This window comes from Eriocheir sinensis, unplaced genomic scaffold, assembly GCF_024679095.1.
Source record: "Eriocheir sinensis breed Jianghai 21 unplaced genomic scaffold, ASM2467909v1 Scaffold19, whole genome shotgun sequence".
NCBI lineage: Eukaryota > Metazoa > Arthropoda > Malacostraca > Decapoda > Varunidae > Eriocheir > Eriocheir sinensis.
The window spans coordinates 348119-367615 of record NW_026111294.1 but is presented as its reverse complement, the minus strand read 5'-3'; the positions used below and the strand labels follow the sequence as shown (position 1 = coordinate 367615).

The window sequence follows — 19497 nt, the reverse complement described above, 5'->3', positions numbered from 1 at the left end:
GCTGCGTCGGTCACGACTGTCATGTCTGCTGCGTCGGTCACGACTGTCATGTCTGCTGCGTTGGTCACTGTTGTCATGTCTGTTGTGTCGGTCACGACTGTCATGTCTGTTGTGTCGGTCACGACTGTCATGTCTTTTGTGTTGGTCACTGCTGTCAAGTCTGCTGTGTTGGTCACTGCTGTCATGTCTGCTGTGTCGGTCACTGCTGTCATGTCTGCTGTGTCGGTCACTGCTGTCAAGTCTGCTGTGTTGGTCACTGCTGTCATGTCTGCTTTGTTGGTCACTGCTGCCAGCTATATGTAGGGTATCAGGCTGACTGCCTTCATCCTGCTGTTGGTAACTACTCTTCTTTTGCCGGTTACTTTCACATCTGTGAAATATATGTAATAGGAAATATTAGTAATTATCCTGGTCGGACATTAAACTGCATCCGGTGATGGGCCACAGTTCAGGAGATTTGTGGTTTTGGAGAGCGTGGAGTCACTCCTTTTACGGGGGAAACAGCCTCAATATATAGATAGATAGATTCACAGCTACATTTTGTCATACTATATTCATCTCAGATTGAGATCACATCATAGATGACCTCATCCTATATAAGAAATACAGTAATATGACCCTTTACTGCACATGGACTGCATTCGTTTCTCTACATCAGGTCATGATCACATAAAGCAATTAGTTGTAGAATACAGCTACATCTTACCTGTCAGAATTATGTCTTTTCAGATTTTTTTCTTGCTGCACTTGGCAAGCCTTTGTGTTGATGGTTGTATGTGACAACCTTTTGTGGTGGGGGGGGAGCAACTGTTACTTGTAAAGATGGCCCTGAGGCAAAGTCTGTGAAAAAATAATAGCTGTTAACAAAACAAAATTTACTATGGTAATATCTAATAATTCAAATATGCTTATCTACTTCAAACCTATAATAAAGCAAAATTTGGCAGGAAGAGCAAAGCAATGTGTGCTGAGATGGTTTGGTCATGTTGAAAGAATGGAGGATGACAGGTTGGTGAAGAAGATAGTACGTTCAAACGGGAGGGGTAGGAATCTGAGAGGGCGGCCGCGAAAAGGATGGATTGATAGTGTGAAGGAGGCAGTTAAGGGAAGGGGACTGACACTAGAGCATAGCAGTAGAGTGATTGTGTGTGACAGGAACACAGGAGGCAGCTCAAGGGCACACAAAAAAGAAAACAATAATAAAAAAAAGCCCGCTACTCGCTGCTCCTAAAATAGAAACAAAAGAGGTGTCCAAAAGCAAGGTCAAATTCGGGAGGAGAGATGTCCTGATGCCCTCCTCTTGAAAGAGTTCAAGTCGTAGGCAGGAGGAAATACAGATGAAGGAAGATTGTTCCAGAGTTTACCAGCGTGAGGGATGAAAGAGTGAAGATGCTGGTTAACTCTTGCATAAGGGGTTTGGACAGTATAGGGATGAGCATGAGTAGAAGATAGTGTATGTATGTAGGTACATATTTTTGTCTAGAAAAACCTTATACATGCTTGCAAATGTCAGTAACTGAATACAGACTTACGTGAACAATCCAAATCCTGACTACTAATAAAGTCCTTTGGCAGAGCTTTCTTCATACGTTTCTTCCTACCGCGCAAGGTCAAACCATCTTCCCCATCCAGGTCACTGCTGCTTCTGTCACCGTCTACTGCTGATGTCAGCTGGTACTGCTCACATTCCTCGTAACTGTCTGAAACCCATTTAAATGCTTGTCTATTTCAGGTTTTCACTGCAAACATGACTCAATAACTTTTTAAACTTCCAAACCCTTAAAAGTGTTACTCCTCAGGTGTATTAACCCTATTGCGAAAAATGACAGATCATATAATTTACGGAGGGAAGAAATTAAGACAACTGAAAGTGACTACAATAATCCCTCCTGTATTTGGATTAATGGGGCCAGAGACTTGTTGGATTGGATATGCAGAGTTTCCAGATAAGGGAGGATCTCTTCGATCTGCCTTAACCTCTTCGTTACTGATGGCGTACTGTAGTACTTCATATAAAATTTTGGCTAAGGAACCGATGAAGTACAGTTACCAATGCTTTACAGTTGTGGTCAATACAATATGTATTACTTACCAGAAGCTATTTTTACTTTTATCAATGGAAATTTTCTCCATGATTTGGGGTCTGGGTCTTCTCGACTAGTTAAGGCATTGTGAGCATCAACTTTTGATGGTCAATATAAAATCTGGCTGCCTTCAACTATCCAGGTAGATGGTACCACACACTCCTCTTCTTTTCTGCCCTCCAGCCACACCGATCTTTTCCACATCCTGGAAATATTAATTTCATGCTTATTGCAATAGAATATGTTCAGTCTCCCATATAATTGACCTCCGGCAGGAACCTATAGTACCTTATGTTTTACCCATTGTTTCTTAGAGAACTTTAGCGTCATCAAGACAAAAATCAGACATGGAGACTATGAAAAAAGGTATTATTAATGGCAGTTTATAACAATACATTACCAGTGGATTTAAACATTCTGATCATTTAAATCTCATTATCAGTTGCATTTACCAGTCGGAAATAGCTTTTTGGGGTCCCCCAGTTAGGTTAAGTTAGGTCAGGTTAGGGTAATTATCCCACTGAGGTCCACCCTGTCTTTTTCACTAAAGAATTTCAGAATGCAATGGTTATTAGGGTTTTACATGTGATTCCAATGTTGATTTTTGTCGGAAATCATTAGTTTTATTGCTATTACCTCCGGAGGTGAGGGAGTGGAAACCAATGATTCTCGGCAGAAATTAATATTGCAATCACATGAAAAACATTAATAACCATTGCATCCTGAATTTCTTGAATGAGAAACTAATAAACAAACACCAAACACAACCTAACCTAACTAAACCTAACTGAACCTAGACTAACGTAACGTAACCTAACTTAACGTTTTGTATCCTTACCTGGCTCACCTCATTCGTCTGAATCATAGTCCTCATCACTGGAGATACGAGGCGGAGCTAGGACATTTGGCACACAAGGAAGCCGTATAGCGGAACTGAATTTGAAAATGAAGCGGGAGGGAATGAAGATGCTAGACACGATGTCACTGGCTGATAGAAATAAAAAGGGGCGGTGATTGGCTGAAGGAATCTAGGAATTTCTCGCAAGAGTTCGCGCAGGCCCAGTGTCATGCGAGGAAGGGACGCAGCAGCCAAGAGACTCCTAGACAGCCATAATGGCGCATCTTCTCACACACTTAACTATAAATATTTTTAAAAATTGTATCTCGCTTATTACTAGTTTATGACGGATGATTACTTAGAAGAAATTGTTCTACTCAATGAGAGGATTATAAAGATGATAAGAAAATCAATACGCAACAGGGTGGACCTCAGTGGGATAAATACCCAGGCTAGTTTCGGTTACATTAGGTTTCGTCTCGTTTTTAAGACATTCAGGCAACTTGCACAGCTAGACTAAAGCACAGCAGTTAATTTGGGATACATCCAAGAAATTATTTCCAACTGACCAATTTTGGGTCAGGTTAGGTTAGGTTAGGTTATCCTGAGGGGGTACAAGGGGGGCGCCCATGATAGCATCCACAAATAAAAAGTTAAATATTAAAAAATCGCTGGCGGCGTTGCTATAGCGACACATATATGCGGTTCAAAATGTTCAGCATAAGGAGTCTTACCCTTTGAGGTAGGTCTCCAATGTAGAAGTGAATAAGTAGTTAAACTGGAACTGTACCCTGCTATATATAGGTACTACACGTACAGTAGTACGTACGTGATGTAACTACAGTCTTGTGCATTGTCATACTGTAAAATAAAACCCAGCTGTTTCCCTAACATCACTGCATTCAAGGCGAGTCAAATGTAGGTACACCCACAATCCCACAGCCCACATTCTTACCTTGTTTGCCGTGATTTCACTGTCCTTTGGTCCACGAGCAGGGTCTTCAATATCTCTTAATGCACAACAGAGGGAGAGGAAAACCCGGTAACGAGACAAAACATAGGGAGAAATCTGTTGTTGGCCGCTCAACACGAAGTCCCGAGTGAGGCAGTTTAGGCGGGAAAATGTTGGATTTGTTTTGTTCAGACTTAGGTAATGTTGATTATAATTTACGACTTCCTGGTGGTGATAGTGATGATAGCAGGCCTTGTAGCATGGTGATAATGACGGTGTTCGTGCTAGTGTATATATATATCCACGTGGCAATATGTATTCCAAAATCATATCATCATAATATTTTTGACGTAATACCGTTAATGAAAATCGTGTGGGGGGGCGTGCGGGGGGGGGGGGGGGGGGGAAATGAAGTGTGTATTATCAGAAAAATCCATTAACGAGATGAATGTGTGGAAGCTTAATAGTGCTGATAAAAGTGTCTTAGGTTATTATCGCTTCATAATAATACGAATAATGATAGAGTGGTGGTGGTATTAGTAGTAGTAGTAGTAGTAGTGGTAGTAATAGTAGTAGTGATAGTGATGATATTAATAACCATAATAAAAAATACCATTTTTTGTGAATATAAAAATGGTAGGGGATTATAACACACACACACACACACACACACACACACACACACACACACACACACCCACACACCACCCCTCCACCCCCACACAACCCCTTCCCCATACACTTTACCCTGCCTCCCCATACACAACCCCTTCCCCCACAACCCTTCCCCACACAACCCCTTCCCCCATACACTTCCCCTGCCTTCCCACACTTCCCCCCCCCACACAACCCTTCCCCCATACACTTCCCCTCCCACACAACCCCTTCCCCCCACACACAACCCCCTTCCCCCCACACACAACCCCCTTCCCCCCACACACAACCCCCTTCCCCCATACACTTCACCCTGCCTCCCCACACACAACCCCCTTCCCCCACACAACCTTCCCCATACACTTTACCCTGCCTACCCACACACAACCCCCGTCCCCCCACACACAACCCCCTTCCCCCCATACACTTTACCCTGCCTTCCCACACACAACCCCTTCCCTCCCCTCCACAAAAAGCTAAACAAACACTAACATAATTGACTTTTCCCACACCACCAGTGACGAAATAAAAAAAAGTCACCCACTTAGTACTAATGAAAACGGGAAGAAAATGGAGTGTAACTTGGAGCCGACCTGTTCTGGGTTTTCTCCTCGGCGGAAATAGAGGCAGCTGGAGTCCTTTTTTTCCTTTTTTTTTTTTTTCCTTTTTTGCCCGATGCGCTTGAAGGGAGATAGAAGAAAGGGGAGGAGGAGGAGGAGGAGAAAAATGAGGAGGAGGAGGAGAAGGCGAACGAGGAGGAGGTATTGACAGCTGGCTACTCAAGATAGGAGGAGAAGGAGGAGGAGGAAGAAAATGAAGAGGAGGACGTGTTGATGGCGGGGGAGGAGGAGGAGGAGGAGTGTGCGGCAAAAACAAGGAAAAAAGATAAAGGAAAGTAAAAGAGGAGTAAATATCATGAAACTAATTATTATTGCGATATACTAGATCTTGTCAAAATTAAATGGAGACTGTCGGCAGATAAAATTTAGAAGGCGATAAAGGTGAAGAAAAAAATAAAAGCGAAGAAATTAAAAAAAAAGCAGAGAATCCTGAGAACGAAGACAAAAAGGGGTGGAGCTCAAAAAAATATTTGGGAGGAGAGAGTAATTGTGTCGAAATAAATAAAGAGGAAGAAAAATAAAACAAGTAGACAGTGAGAGAGAGAGAGAAAGAGGAGAAGGAGGAGGAGGGAGAGGAGGAGGAGGTAGCATGGAAGCAAGGAAAGATAGGCTACAGGAAGTCCATTGGCTCATTACGAGATTGCCCGCTCTGGTAATCTGATCTGCTCGAGTCACTCAAAGCGCTTCGGTACGAGTATTATCAGTTTACTCCTGACGCAAAGAAGTAAAGGTTTATGTGATTTTTAAAGGAGTTGATGGTTCCTGCACGTACTAAATCTATAGGAAGGTTGTTCCAGTAGCGTATGACTCGGTTTGAGAAAAAAAATCCTGCCAATGTATGTACTGCCTCGACTCACTTGAATAGTAGACCAATATTTCTAGTTTTTGAGTTGGTTTGTAGCTAAAAAAAAGACTTAGAGAGAGTGGTCGATGTTGCTGAACCTCCTCAGTTACTTGAAGACTTTAATTATATCCCATCGTAAGCTTCTCTTTTTCAGCCTAAAGAGGTTGAGTCACCTGAGTCGTTCTTCATAAGGCAGGTCTTCAAGTGTGGAATCATTTTCGTAGCGCGTCGCCGAACTCTCGCTAGTAATTTATTGGCATCCTTGTAATTTGGAGATTACTGTACTGCATACTCAAGGTGAGGTCTTACCATTGAGTTACACAAATAAGAGGAGGAGGCGGAGGAGGCAGAGATGTTGAATTGGTGGAGGAGTAAAAGGGTGTGATGGAGTGTAAAAAATTAAAGAGACGGTCAGGAATGATGAATGGAAAAATATATAGTTAAAAATATGAATTAAATTATACTTTACGTATGCCCCCCACACACACACGTCTGTATATGTATTAATGTATATATGCTTTTTCTTCCTCGGTCACTCGTCCGTAAATACGTTTTGCAATTTAAATGAAACGCCAAACCAAGTCAAGAGGATTACAATGAGTTTTTACAAGTGTTTCTTTGATTTGAGTGGAGAGAGAGAGAGAGAGAGAGAGAGAGAGAGAGAGAGAGAGAGAGAGAGAGAGAGAGATGTTGCAAGGATGTGTCTGGTTGCATGACGATACGCAGAGTATAAATAGAGTCTGAGGGAAGAGGGAAGGAAGGAAGGAAGAGGAAAAGGGAAGGATGCAATAAGCGTGTGTCTGGTGGTGTGATGATGAATTAGAGGTGACTCATTTTGCGAAGAGGAGGAGGAAGAGGAAGAGGAAGAGAAGAAATGTGGAAGAGAGGGAAGGTGATATAAACAGATGGGAAAAGAGTGAAGGTTTGATAACTGGTGATAAAGTGGGAAGGAGAAATAAACGGTGGTGATGGCGATGTTGAGGACGAAGAAAAAGAGAGTGAAAGAGAGAAGAGAAAGAAAAAAGACTGACAAAAGGGTGAGGTAAATCTGAGGAGGATGGAAGGAAGCTGATAAAGGAAGAAGATAGAAAAAAATAATAGGAGGGATGGGAATAAGAAACACAAGTACATACTGTTTATAAGATGAAAAAAAGAAAATAAGAAAAAGATGGCGGTGATGCTGAGGAGAGAAGGAGAAAGGGAGAGGGAAAGGGAGAGGAAGAAGAGGAAATAAGAACGATAAAAGTGAGGTAAAGACGAAGAGGAAGATGGAAGAAAGCTGATAAAGACAAAAAAAAAAAAAAAACGAAGGTATTAGTAGAAAGAAAAACAGCTGATTCACAAAAATACATGTTGTTTAGAAGATGAAAAGAAGATAAAAATGAACGATAAAAGATTGAGGTAAACACGAAGAGGAAGACGGAAGGAAGCTGATAAAGAAAAAGACAAAAAAATACGAGGTATTAGTAAAAATAAAAACAGCTGATTCACAAAAATACATATTGTTGAAAAGATGAAAAGAAGCAAATGAAGTAAAAAAAAACATAGCACTGAGAAGTAAGGAAGATTAAAGAAGAACAGAGGGAAATCGGATCCATAATAAAGGGAGAAGAATAAAATCACATTGAAACCTATACGGATAACAGATTGCGGCGGGAATAAGGAAATCTACTCTGGCATAAATCTTTCCCAATCCACTTTCATTTTTCTTGTGGGCGAGGCGGGAAGGCGGAATAGTAATAACAGGTTATGGAAGGTAGAGTGGCGCTGGAAGGTGGATCGAGGAAAGCTGCCAGAAAATACCCATAAAAAAGGTATTGAATTGGGTGTCGAGGAGAGTGGACGTGGGATGGGTGGAAAGAGAGGCGTTGAGGTGTGAGACGCTGTGGTTTAATCCTCTCGTCGTAAAGATAAAGGAAAAAAGGAAAGGAAGGAGGTAGTGGTACATTTCAGACGAAGAAAGGAACGGAAAAGAAAGAAGCGAGGAGAAGAGAAGGAGAAGAGAGGGAAAGAAGAGGATAAGATACAGAGAATTAAGACGGGATAACGAAAGGAAAAGAAAGGAGCGAGACAGAAGAGAAGATGGGGACGAGAAGGAAAGGAAAGAAAGAAGGAGAAATAGAAATAGTGAAAGGAAAAAAATCAGAATCACATATTTATGACGACGAAATGAAAAGTAAGGAGCGAGGTCATCTTCCTCCTCTCCTATTTCTTCAACGGCCTTTCTACCTTTTCCCTGTTTCAACTGCGTTCTATCCCTCTCTATTCCTTCTTCCTTTCACCTTCCATTCTTTATTCAATAGGTTGTGTGTATGTTTACTCTTCCCACACACTCTCTCCCCTCATTCCTGACCTTTTCACTTTCTCCTTTCACCTTCCTTCCTAGACAGTCCAGGTAAATCACTCTCTCTCAGTCGCTACCCTCTTACCTATCCTTCCCTGCCTTTTCACGATCTCCTTTCACTTTCCTTTCGCGAGACTGTCCAGGTGATTCAAGAGTCTGCCTCCGTCTACTCTCTGGTGTGTTAAAGTGTGGCCAGGTGGCGCTGCAGATACTGGCCAACTCTCAAGCCTTCCATTATGGTCAAGAAACACTCCCCGGGAAACTTTCTGGTTCTCATTTATTGCCAGAAAACACACAAACACACACAAAAGATATAAACTGAATTTTCCTCCCGAACACACACACACACACACACACACACACACACACACACACACACACACACACACACACACACACACACACACACACACACACACGAGGGACTTCAAGGGTAAGCTAAGAATGGTTACCTTCAGCAATTTTTCATTTATTCGTGTCGTGGAGGAGAGAGAGAGAGAGAGAGAGAGAGAGAGAGAGAGAGAGAGAGAGAGAGAGAGAGAGAGAGAGAGAGAGAGAGAGAGAGAGAGAGAGAGAGAGAGAGAGAGAGAGAGAGAGGAGAGAGAGAGAGAGAGAGAGAGAGAGAGAGAGAGAGAGAGAGAGAGAGAGAGAGAGAGAGAGAGAGAGAGAGAGCATAAGAACAAAGAACGTAGAAGTCTGCAAGAAGCCGGTAGGCCTGTACAAGGCAGCTCCTTTGAACCTAAGCTCCCGTGAATCTAACCCCACCTAATATCGCTGTCCATGAATTTACATAATCTATTTTTTTAATGCGACAATTGTATTGGCACTCACCACATGACTGTTCAGCCTGTTCCACTCATCTACCACTCTTAATAAACCCATTTTTGCCTATGTCCCTGTTGAATCTGAATTTATTCAGTTTAAACCCATTACTATGTGTCCTACCCGGTTCTCTTACCAACAGAACCTTATGAATATCCCCCTTATTAACGCCCTTCATCCATTTATAAACCTCAATCATGTCTCCTCGCACCCTTCGCCTTTCTAGTGAGTGCAAGTTTAACTGTTTGAGTCTTTCCACGTATGGCAAGCTCCTTAACCTTGAATCATCTTAGTCATCCTCCTCTGCACCGACTCTAACATTTTGATATCCATTCTATAGTAAGCTGACCAGAACTGAACCGCATAGTCAAGATGAGGTCTAACTTATGCTAAATATAGTTTGAGGAAGACTTCGGCGCTTCTGTTGCTTACGGTCCTTGAAATAAAACCCAGTACCCTATTTGCTCGATTTCTAGCTTGAATGCATTGTGCTCTTGGACGGAGATCAGAGCTCACTAAGACCCCTAAATCCCTCTCGCACCCATACCCAGTAGTAGTAGTAGTAGTAGTAGTGACGTAACCGGAGAGGGACAGGACCAAGATATAGAAATGGGAAATATGCAGAAGAGGGGAGGTGTAGGTAGGGGAACTTTATTTGCCACACGCAACAATTTGTGTTTACCGCAGGCTCGCAAGTCCATGAAAACTTAGCGGGGAGACACAGATAGATAGATAGATAGATAGATATACTAGAATAACTAGATAGAAAGAGGGAAGAGGAGACAGGAGTGAAAGAGGGTGGGAGAGGGAGGAAAGGGAAACACAGGGGGAAGACACACAATAACATAAGAGCATAAGAGGAGGAGGTGGAATAAAAGAACTTAAGAAAAGGAGGAGGAGGAAGGAGGAGGAGGAGGCATCTTTTTTCTCAATGATTCTCTATGATTCGCCATCAGGTGGTTGAATTCTGTGGCAGAGTCCCACGTCGTAGGCGTAACTATTGTTTTCCTGAGCTGGAGTTGACGACATGACAGCTGCCGTGTAAGAGGTCTACGCTGTGGCTTCTTATGACTCACTTTTGTCCTCCATACAGGTACGAACGATGTCACCACGACCCGGTCTCCTGAATTTTCCTTCACGCCCGATTTTATCCTCTCTCCTCCATTTTCCTTGTTTTTCACTCCTTTGCTCCCTCTTTATTTACCATTACCTTAATTATCTCATTTTTTTCTTGTCTAGCATCGTTCTCTTTCCTTTCCTCCTCTTCGTGCTCCTCCTCCTCCTCCTTTATTTAGTATTACTCTTATTTATATTATTATTTTCTTATTTCTTTCTTATTTTAAATCGTTCTCTTCCACCCCCCACCCCCCACCTCCTCGTCCTCCTCCTTCTCCTCCTATCTCAAAAAGAGTTGCTTCAGTCAGTTGAAAAGAGCTTACACCGGGTTTCCATAGGGACGCAAAGTGTAAGTGTTTATACTACAATGTACACCATAGTAAGATAGATAGATAAGAAAAGACAAGAAAATATGGAACACTTTCTTAGGGATCCCATCTCAGGCAGCTGGGTGTTGAGGGGACATTTTGGTGGTGGTGGCTGTCGGTTTGGTGGAGAGTGGCAGCCTGTTCCCTCACACTGGTTACAGCTTCTCCTGCTACTGTCCTTCCCCTGCTGTCTTGTGCTCCTTCCTTAATTCTTCCCGTACGGCGCGGGCCACCTTCTTCATTATTCTTTTCAGTTGTTTCTTCGCCACTTTTCCATTCCTTCTTGTGTTGGCGTCCTTGTCCATCACTGGTATGATCGAGACTGTCTGTTCACGGACTATTCTCTCTTGTATGGTGATGATAAACTTCAATTCAGTTTTGTCCGTTTCTTCATCTCCAGTAGCTTGATTTTCCTGATTTTCTGTAGCATCTTCGTAAGAAACAACCTTCCGTTGATTGACAACTTTTTCTTCTGTTACGGAAGGAGTAATCTTTTCAATAACTGTCTCATTTCTCACAGCGGGAACCTTTTCCTCTGTTACAACAGGGACTTCTTCTTTCTCTTTAGAAACAGTGTCTATCTCTTCTTTAACCGAAGGGGCAGCCTGTTCAGTAACCTTCTTTTTATCACAACAGGAACTTTTCCTTCTGTCGCCGTAGGGCAGCCTGTTCAATAGCCCTTTCTTGTGGGGCAACCCTTTCAATAACCCTTTCTTGTGGAACATTCTGTTCAGTAACCCTTTCTTGTGGGGCATTCTGTTCAATAACCCTTTCTTGTGGGGCATTCTGTTCAATAACCCTTTCTTGTGGGGCATTCTGTTCAATAACCCTTTCTTGTGGGGCATTCTGTTCAATAACCCTTTCTTGTGGGACAGACTGTTCAATAACCCTTTCTTGTGGGGCATTCTGTTCAATAACCCTTTCTTGTGGGGCATTATGTTCAATAAACCTTTCTTGTGTTTGTTCAGGAACTTTTTCTTCTGTCACCGTAGGGGCGGCCTGTTCAATAGCCCTTTCTTGTGGGACAACCCTTTCAATAAGCCTTTCTTGTGGGACAGACTGTTCAATAACCCTTTCTTGTGGGGCATTCTGTTCAATAATCCTTTCTTGTGGGGCATTCTGTTCAATAAGCCTTTCTTGTGGGACAGACTGTTCAATAACCCTTTCTTGTGGGGCATTCTGTTCAATAATCCTTTCTTGTGGGGCATTCTGTTCAATAAGCCTTTCTTGTGGGACAGACTGTTCAATAATCCTTTCTTGTGGGGCATTCTGTTCAATAACCCTTTCTTGTGGGGCATTCTGTTCAATAATCCTTTCTTGTGGGACATTCTGTTCAATAACCCTTTCTTGTGGGGCATTCTGTTCAATAACCCTTTCTTGTGGGGCATTCTGTTCAATAATCCTTTCTTGTGGGGCATTCTGTTCAATAACCCTTTCTTGTGGGGCAGACTGTTCAATAACCCTTTCTTGTGGGACAGCCCTTTCAATAACCCTTTCTTGTGGGACAGACTGTTCAATAACCCTTTCTTGTGGGACATTCTGCTCAATAACCCTTTCTTGTGTCACAACAGGAACTTTTTCTTCTGTCGTCGAAGGGGCAACGTTTTCAACAACCTCCTGTTGAGGGACTACCGGGACTTTTCCTTCTGTCACCGAGGGGATAATCTTTTCAATAACCTTCTTCTCCTCTGCTACGAGAGGAAGTTCTGCTTGCTCCTTAGAGACACTTACGATCTCCTGTGTCACCGAAGGGGCAGCCTGCTCAACAACCTTCTCCTTTGTCACAACGGGGAGTTTTTCTTCCGTCACCGAGGGCACAACCTTTTCAAAAACTTTCTCTTCTTTAACAACGTGGACTTTTCCTTCCGTCGCCGTAGGGGGAATCTTTTCAGCAACGGTCTGATTTGTCACAACGGGGACCTTTTCTGCTACCACCGAAAGGGTAACGGGCTTAACAACTGGAGTCACAACGGAGTCTTTTCCTTCTCCCACCGAGGGCACATCCTTTCTAACAACCTTCGCCCGCGTCACAGCAGGGACTGTCTTTTCAACGCCTTGAGTGATAGGCGTAGTATATGTTTCTTCAGCCTTTGCTTTTTCTTCCTTCATCTTGTTTTTCACGTCATCAACTTGGTGTTTCAAGTCTTCAATTGTTTCATTAAGATGTTTTTCGTTACGAACCTCTTTGATGTCGCTATTACACACATTCTTTTGGACTTCTTTTTGAATTACAGTTTCTTTCTCGACATCTTTTCCATCACTCTTCTCTGTAACATTCCTCTCCTCCACAGATGTCACTTTCGTGCTTTCCTGTGAAGGTAGAAGTTCTTCTTTCTCTTTCACAACAACTTCATTCGTTATATTGCTGGGCAGAATCTCCTTTCTTTGTTCTGTTCGTTCTGCCTCATGAAGTCCATCACTCTTCTCTGTAACATTCCTCTCCTCCACAGATGTCACTTTCGTGCTTTCCTGTGAAGGTAGAAGTTCTTCTTTCTCTTTCACAACAACTTCATTCGTTATATTGCTGGGCAGAATCTCCTTTCTTTGCTCTGTTCGTTCTGCCTCATGAAGTCCATCATCCGCCTCTGTAACATTCCTCTCCTCCACAGATGTCACTTTCGTACTTTCCTGTGAAGGTAGAAGTTCTTCCTTCTCTTTCACAACAACTTCATTCGTTATATTGCTGGGCAGAATCTCTTTTCTTTGCTCTGTTCGTTTTGATTCGGTTTTCACTGTTTCACTCTCGGTCACAGATTTTTCACCCCGTTGTTTACCGTTCTCATCTACATCAATCGTGGTTTCCGAAGTCTTTGATACAGTTCCGTTGGGTTTTACGTCAATTTCTGTCGTCTTCTCAGCAACTGTCTTTTTTCCGGTTTCTTGCCCCGTTTCATCGGTATTATTAAAGACTTTCCTTTCTGTGGTCTTAATGGTGTCGTTAGAGGCTATTTCTGAGCTGGTCTTCATTAGTTCAGTCATGTTCGGTGTTTCTTGAGGTTGCCCCTTGTAAAGAACTCGATACTCCTCGATAGCGGCTCTCACCGCTGCCGCACACGAGTAGTCCACATCCGGGAGCACCTTCAGCCCCGGTACCCCAGAGCCCTCCACCTGAGGCCCGGCCACCAGCACTAAGAAGACCGTCCAAACAAAGAAGAGGTTCATGTTTGCTGAATGAAAGTTTATGAAATTAAGAAGAGTTACGGTTTTGTCACAGAAAACCAATCTGGGATTGAAAACAGAATGGCCTCCGGAACACAGACCGAGCATGGAAAATAATCCTCTCGGGTCTTCCTCCGTTATAGGAACACACACGACGGCGAGAAATTGGGTGTGTGTGTGTGTGTGTGTGTGTGTGTGTGTGTGTGTGTGTGTGTGTGTGTGTGTGTGTGTGTGTGTGTGTGTCTGAAACATCGGAGGAGGACTGAGACTGGAGGCTGGGTAGAATACCTGTAGAAAGGAAGGAAAGAGGGGATATGTCCTCAAAGTGTAAGGGAGGGTGACAACTCTTGGATGTGTGCTTTCAGAGCAGCACACATCAGTTTTATACTTAACTCAAAACTCTTAGCGATTGTTAAGTCTTGAGGCCAGCAAACAACACTTCTATGCTTTTGTTAATGCGGATTGCCATTGTAAGGCCCTTCGATATTCCGGCAGCTCACATCACTCCTTTCTTACTCCTCCCAGTATTTGCCAAGCTACCTAGACAACATACAAGCTCCTATACTCCTGTTAGTGCTCTGTTTCGGTCATGGTTAGGTCTAAGACAGCTCACTTCACTCCTACCTCTTAGTTGTAATCTTCTCTGTCATTGCCAAGGCAGGTCACTTCACTTCTACTTGTTAATACTCTTCCACAGTCATTGTCAGTTTACCGGGGCAGCTCACAACAGTTCTATACACCTGTAAACACCCATCCTCAATCACTTCTAAGTCTAAGGCAGCTCGCGTCACTCCTGTATGTCTTGTTATTACTCTTCCCCAGTCATTGTCAAGTCACCAAGGCAGCATACAGTCCAATATATACTCTTGTCAGCGTCCAATTTCAACCAATGTCAAGTCTAAAGCAGCTCACCACTCCTTTTTTTTTTTTTTTTTACAACAAAGGAGACAGCTCAAGGGCACAAAAAAAGGAAACAATAATAAAAAAAATTACCCTGTTTCTCTTATCTCCTGTTATTACTCTTCCCTAGTTATTGCCAAGTCATCTGATCAGCATACATCACAACTCTACTGGCATCACGCTACAAGGAAGCTCACATCACTCTTTCCCTCTTGTGATTACTCTTCCCCAGCCCGCCAGAAAAGAAGACCATTAGAAAAAAACTCCACTAGAAAGAAAAGGCTTCTATTAAAAATATGTCCGCAAGAAAACCCCCGCTAAGATAAAAATTAAAAAAACAGCTGGAAAAAATATGTGTTATTAAGATAAAGTTTTGAGCGGTAGTGGCAGCCATGCGATTCCATTTTGATATGCGGGATGATACTGTCTTACCGCGCCGCAATGAAACATAAGCCTGCTGAAATAACAACCGCGGAACAGTAAAAAAATATATAGAGTTACCTTCCTGGTCGGTAACGTATATGGGTTAGGGCATTTTTTTTAGTGTATCGTTTGTACTAACCTTTTTTCCAACTGGTTTCCCTTTAAAATCATCACCAATTAACGCTTTCAACAATGGCTCACTTCCTTTCCTGTAATAGATATGTGTGTGTGTGTGTGTGTGTGTGTGTGTGTGTGTGTGTGGAGGTCGTGTGGGGCTTGTCTCTGCAGTATGAAATGTCACGCTCGTCCTGTATATTTCTCAATCATCAGTTTTGTAAAATCAACCTGATGATCCAAAGTGTTCTGAAGCCAATTCCACTTAACAAGATTTCAGGATTCCATTGTGCGATTTTCAGTTTGTTTGTCATCGCCTGCTTTCTTCTTTCCTTCCTTTTTTTTACAGCACAGAGAGCAACGCAAGGGTAACAAAAAGATATAAAAAAAGCCCGCTACCTTTACCTTTAATTTGTTTAGTTTCCCTCCTATTCCTATTATTTTCCCCTTTTTCCTTTTTATTTCTCCCCTTTTCCGTTTTCTTAGTATAAAAATGACATTATTAGACTAAATTTTCATATGATTGTGTTTCTTTTATTTCTTTTCAGTTTGTTTAATCTGTCTTTTCTTTCTCTCCCATTTTTTTCCTTCTCTGTTTTATAAGTTTCCTTGTGTTTATTGTCACTTTTTTTTTCATTCAGTACTTTCAAATCTCTTTCTCTTTGTAGTTTCTTCCTATTCTTATTCTTTCCAACTCTCTTTCTTTTTTCACTCATGACCTTCTATGCTAATATCTGACTCTCCCTCCCTTTCTCTGCATTACCTCCCAATCCTTCCCTTTCCCTTCCTCTGCTCCATCGCCCGCTCTTCCCTTGCCTTTCATTCCTTCCCTTCCTTTCCTTTCCTTTCCTCGGCTACCTCGCCCGCCCCTCCCTTGCCTTTCATTTCTTCCTTCCTCCTCTTCCCTTTCTTCCTTTCCTTGGCTCCCTGCCCGCCCCTCCCCTGCCTTCCCTTCCCTTCCTTCCCTTCCTTGGCTCACTGCCCGCTCTTCCCCTGCCCTTCATTCCTTCCCTTCTCTCCCGGTAATTGTATCAGGAAAATTATGCCGTCCCATAATTTATACCCCTGTTCAGTGCGGTCTCTCTCTCCCTCTCCCTTTCTCCTTCCCCCATCTATCTTTCACCTGCATTGCTGAATCAAGATGGGAGGCAACCTATTCCCGTTTTCCTTATCAGTTGACTATTTAAACCATCACTGCTATTTGCTTCCTTCGCCTTAGGGCCAAATTGCTAAACAGTTCGTCGCCCGAGTTCTCATATTTGACAAGGCTTTCGTAGGAGTTGTGGGCATTTCCAGGGGTAGTTTTGTGACCCTGGTGGTAGTGTGACCCTTCCTCTGTGCCGTGAACCTAAGAAACACATATTTGACAAGGCTTTCGTAGGAGTTTGGGGCATTTCCAGGAGTAGTTTTATGACCCTGGTATTAGTTTGACTCTTCTTCTGTGCCGTGAACCTAAGAAACACATAACTGAGAAGGCTTTCGTAGGCGTTGTGGGCATTTCCAGGGGTAGTTTTGTGACCCTGGTGGTAGTGCGGCCCTTCTTCTGTACCATGAACCTAAAGAAACACTCATTAGAACCCGATTGAGCCCCTCTTTGACCTTTAGAAATAGGTGGTGAGAACCGAAAAGGTCTTATAATACCGACCTTAGTCCAGACCTTCGTCCACGCTGTTTTGTTGGTGTAGCGAACAGGGAGGAAAAAAAAGGCAAACCAACGGAAATAAAGAGAAAATATGAGAGAGGAAGAACGAGAGGGAGGGAAAGAGAAAATATTAAGAAAATGAAGCAAAGGGAAGCAGCTCAAGGGAATAAAACACACACACAAAAAAAAACCCGCTAGACGCTGCTCCGAACGAAAGCAAAAATGAACGAGAGGCCAGCATTGAATATACCGTTATTTTTTGTTGATGTAGCGGCCTTTTTTTCATTGACGTTAGCGGGACTTTTTGTTGATGTTCTTGTTTTTTATGCCCTTGAGATGATGCCTCCGTTGCTGTAGAAAAATAAATAAAATAGAGATTGAAATGCTCCTTGGTTGAACGTCTTTTTCCGGTTGGTGGGTGATCGTAGCTTGGTGGTTTTAATTTATAGCTGGTGTATGTATGTGGGTGTGTTGGTAAAGGCTTGCATTTGGGTAGCTTTAAATAAGTTATCGTGTAGCTTCGTAGTTCATCTTTTTCCTTGGTCGGTTTTGGTTGTAATGCGTTTGACGGGAAATTGTATGTCTTTGTGATGTTGGGAAAGCTTGGTGGAATGGCGTGCTGTTGTGTGTGTGTGTGTGTGTGTGTGTGTGTGTGTGTGTGTGTGTGTGTGTGTGTTGTGATGCGATGTATTGTGGTGTTGGTAAAGTGCCATTGGTGGTGATGATGGTGATGGTGGTATGAGTGGTGTGGTGGTGTGGTGTTGAGAATTAGTGTGAGAGGCTGTGGTGAAAAAATGGGAGTGTCAAGGTGTGTGTGTGTGTGTGTGTGTGTGTGTGTGTGTGTGTGTGTGTGTGTGTGTGTGTTGAGAGTATTTCCTTCTCTCATGTCACACTCTCTTAAATCTCCTTCCGCATTTCTCACCCTCTTCATTTTCTCCATTTTCCTCTTCCTCATTTTTGTTGTTGTCTCTCTTTACTCGTTTCATTCTCTTTCGTGTTCTCTTCGCCCCTGTTTTCTTTTTCATCAATCATATCTCTCTTCACTTCTCTTTATTAACACTTCCCATTTTTTGTTGGTCTTTATTTCTCCCATTCTCCCTCTTCCTTTTTTTTCTTCTGTCTGAATTTTGTGTTTTCTCGTTCTCTGTTGCATGCTGTGTTATTCTCCATCTTCCTCTTTCTCCTCCTGCTCCTCCTCCTCCTCCTTCTTTTCCAACTTTCTTCCTCTTTTTTAGTAGTTAGCTTTTCCATTATCTCATTTTCTCCCATTCTTCCACTTCTTTATCCTCTCTTTCTCTTTTTTTTGTTATGTTGTTTTCTTCGTTTTTCCCCACCTCTCATCCTTCCTTTCTCATCTTTTCTTTCTTTGCCATTTGTTGTGCCTTATTTTCTCTTTCCTCTTTCTCTCCACATTTTATTTTTTACTCGGTTTTCTTTCTTTTCTCTCTCATCTTTCCTCCTAATTTTTCTCCGCCGTTTGCTTTACTGTTTTTCTCTCTCAGCCTCATTTTTCTTAATATTTTATCTTTCCCTCCCTCTCGTTCTTCCTCTCTCATCTTTTCTCTCCGCTCCTTTTCTTCTTCAATCTTATTTTTTCTCTCTCTCTCTCTCTCTCTCTCTCTCTCTCTCTCCCATCATTTCTTTTAATATATTCCGCCGTTTGTTCCTTCTCTCTCTTATTTTTTTTACCCTCCCTTCACGTCCTCTCTCTTCTATCTTTCCTCCTCTTTCTTTACGTTGGTTTGTCATTATCTATTTTCTTACCCTGTCTTCCTTTTATTTTCTTTACTTTCCACTTTCGTCATTTCTTTACCATCCTTCTTCCTTTTCGTTTTTAATTTCTCTACCTTATATTTCAGCTCTTTCCCTCTTTATCTTCTCTTTTTCCTTTCCTTTCATCCTTCCTCTCCCATAATTCTTCCTTTTTTCTTTTCGTGTTTAGTTTCTCTACCTTATATCTCTGCTCTTTCCCCCTCTATCTTCTGTTTTTCATTTCCTCTCATCCTTCCTCTCCCACCTTTCTTCTTTTTTCTTTATCCTTTTACTTTGCTCTCTGTTTCTTTCACCTCTTCATCTTATTTTTCTTCTTCTCTCGGTTTGGTGTATTTGTTTGTTTTCCCTCCACCTGTCCACCGGCGCCTTGTCTTCAGTCTTTCGGGGATAGTCTTGTTGTCTTATTTATGACCCTGTGTCCACTCTTTCTCTCTGGTGTTTTTCCGCCTGCGACTCTTTCTATCTGCTATGTCCGTGTGTCCCATCTCTCTCTCTCTCTCTCTCTCTCTCTCTCTCATGAATATTTTTCCTTCTGAATATTTCCTTTCTCTCTTTGTCACCTGAAAAATATTTCTCCTATGTGGAAAGTCGCAGAGAGAGACACACACACACATACATACACACACAGACATGAAAGAAATGGAGTTTGTCTGATGAAAGAAAAGTAAGGAAGTAAAGTTTTACATTTACATCTTCGTGTGTCTTATTTTCTCCTTGTCTTTTGCATGTGTTTTTCTGCCCTGTCATTCTGCCTCTCTGAACTTACTTTCTGTGTGTGTGTGTGTGTGTGTGTGTGTGTGTGTGTGTGTGTGTGTGTGTGTGTGTGTGTGTGTGTGTGTGTGTA

At 42.4% G+C, this 19497-nt stretch overlaps 1 pseudogene; it reads right to left on the bottom strand.

Annotated features, from left to right (window-relative positions):
* Positions 1-221: 221 nt before the first annotated feature.
* The window catches only part of LOC126990684 (C-factor-like), a 72856-nt pseudogene continuing 53580 nt past the window's right edge, over positions 222-19497 (bottom strand).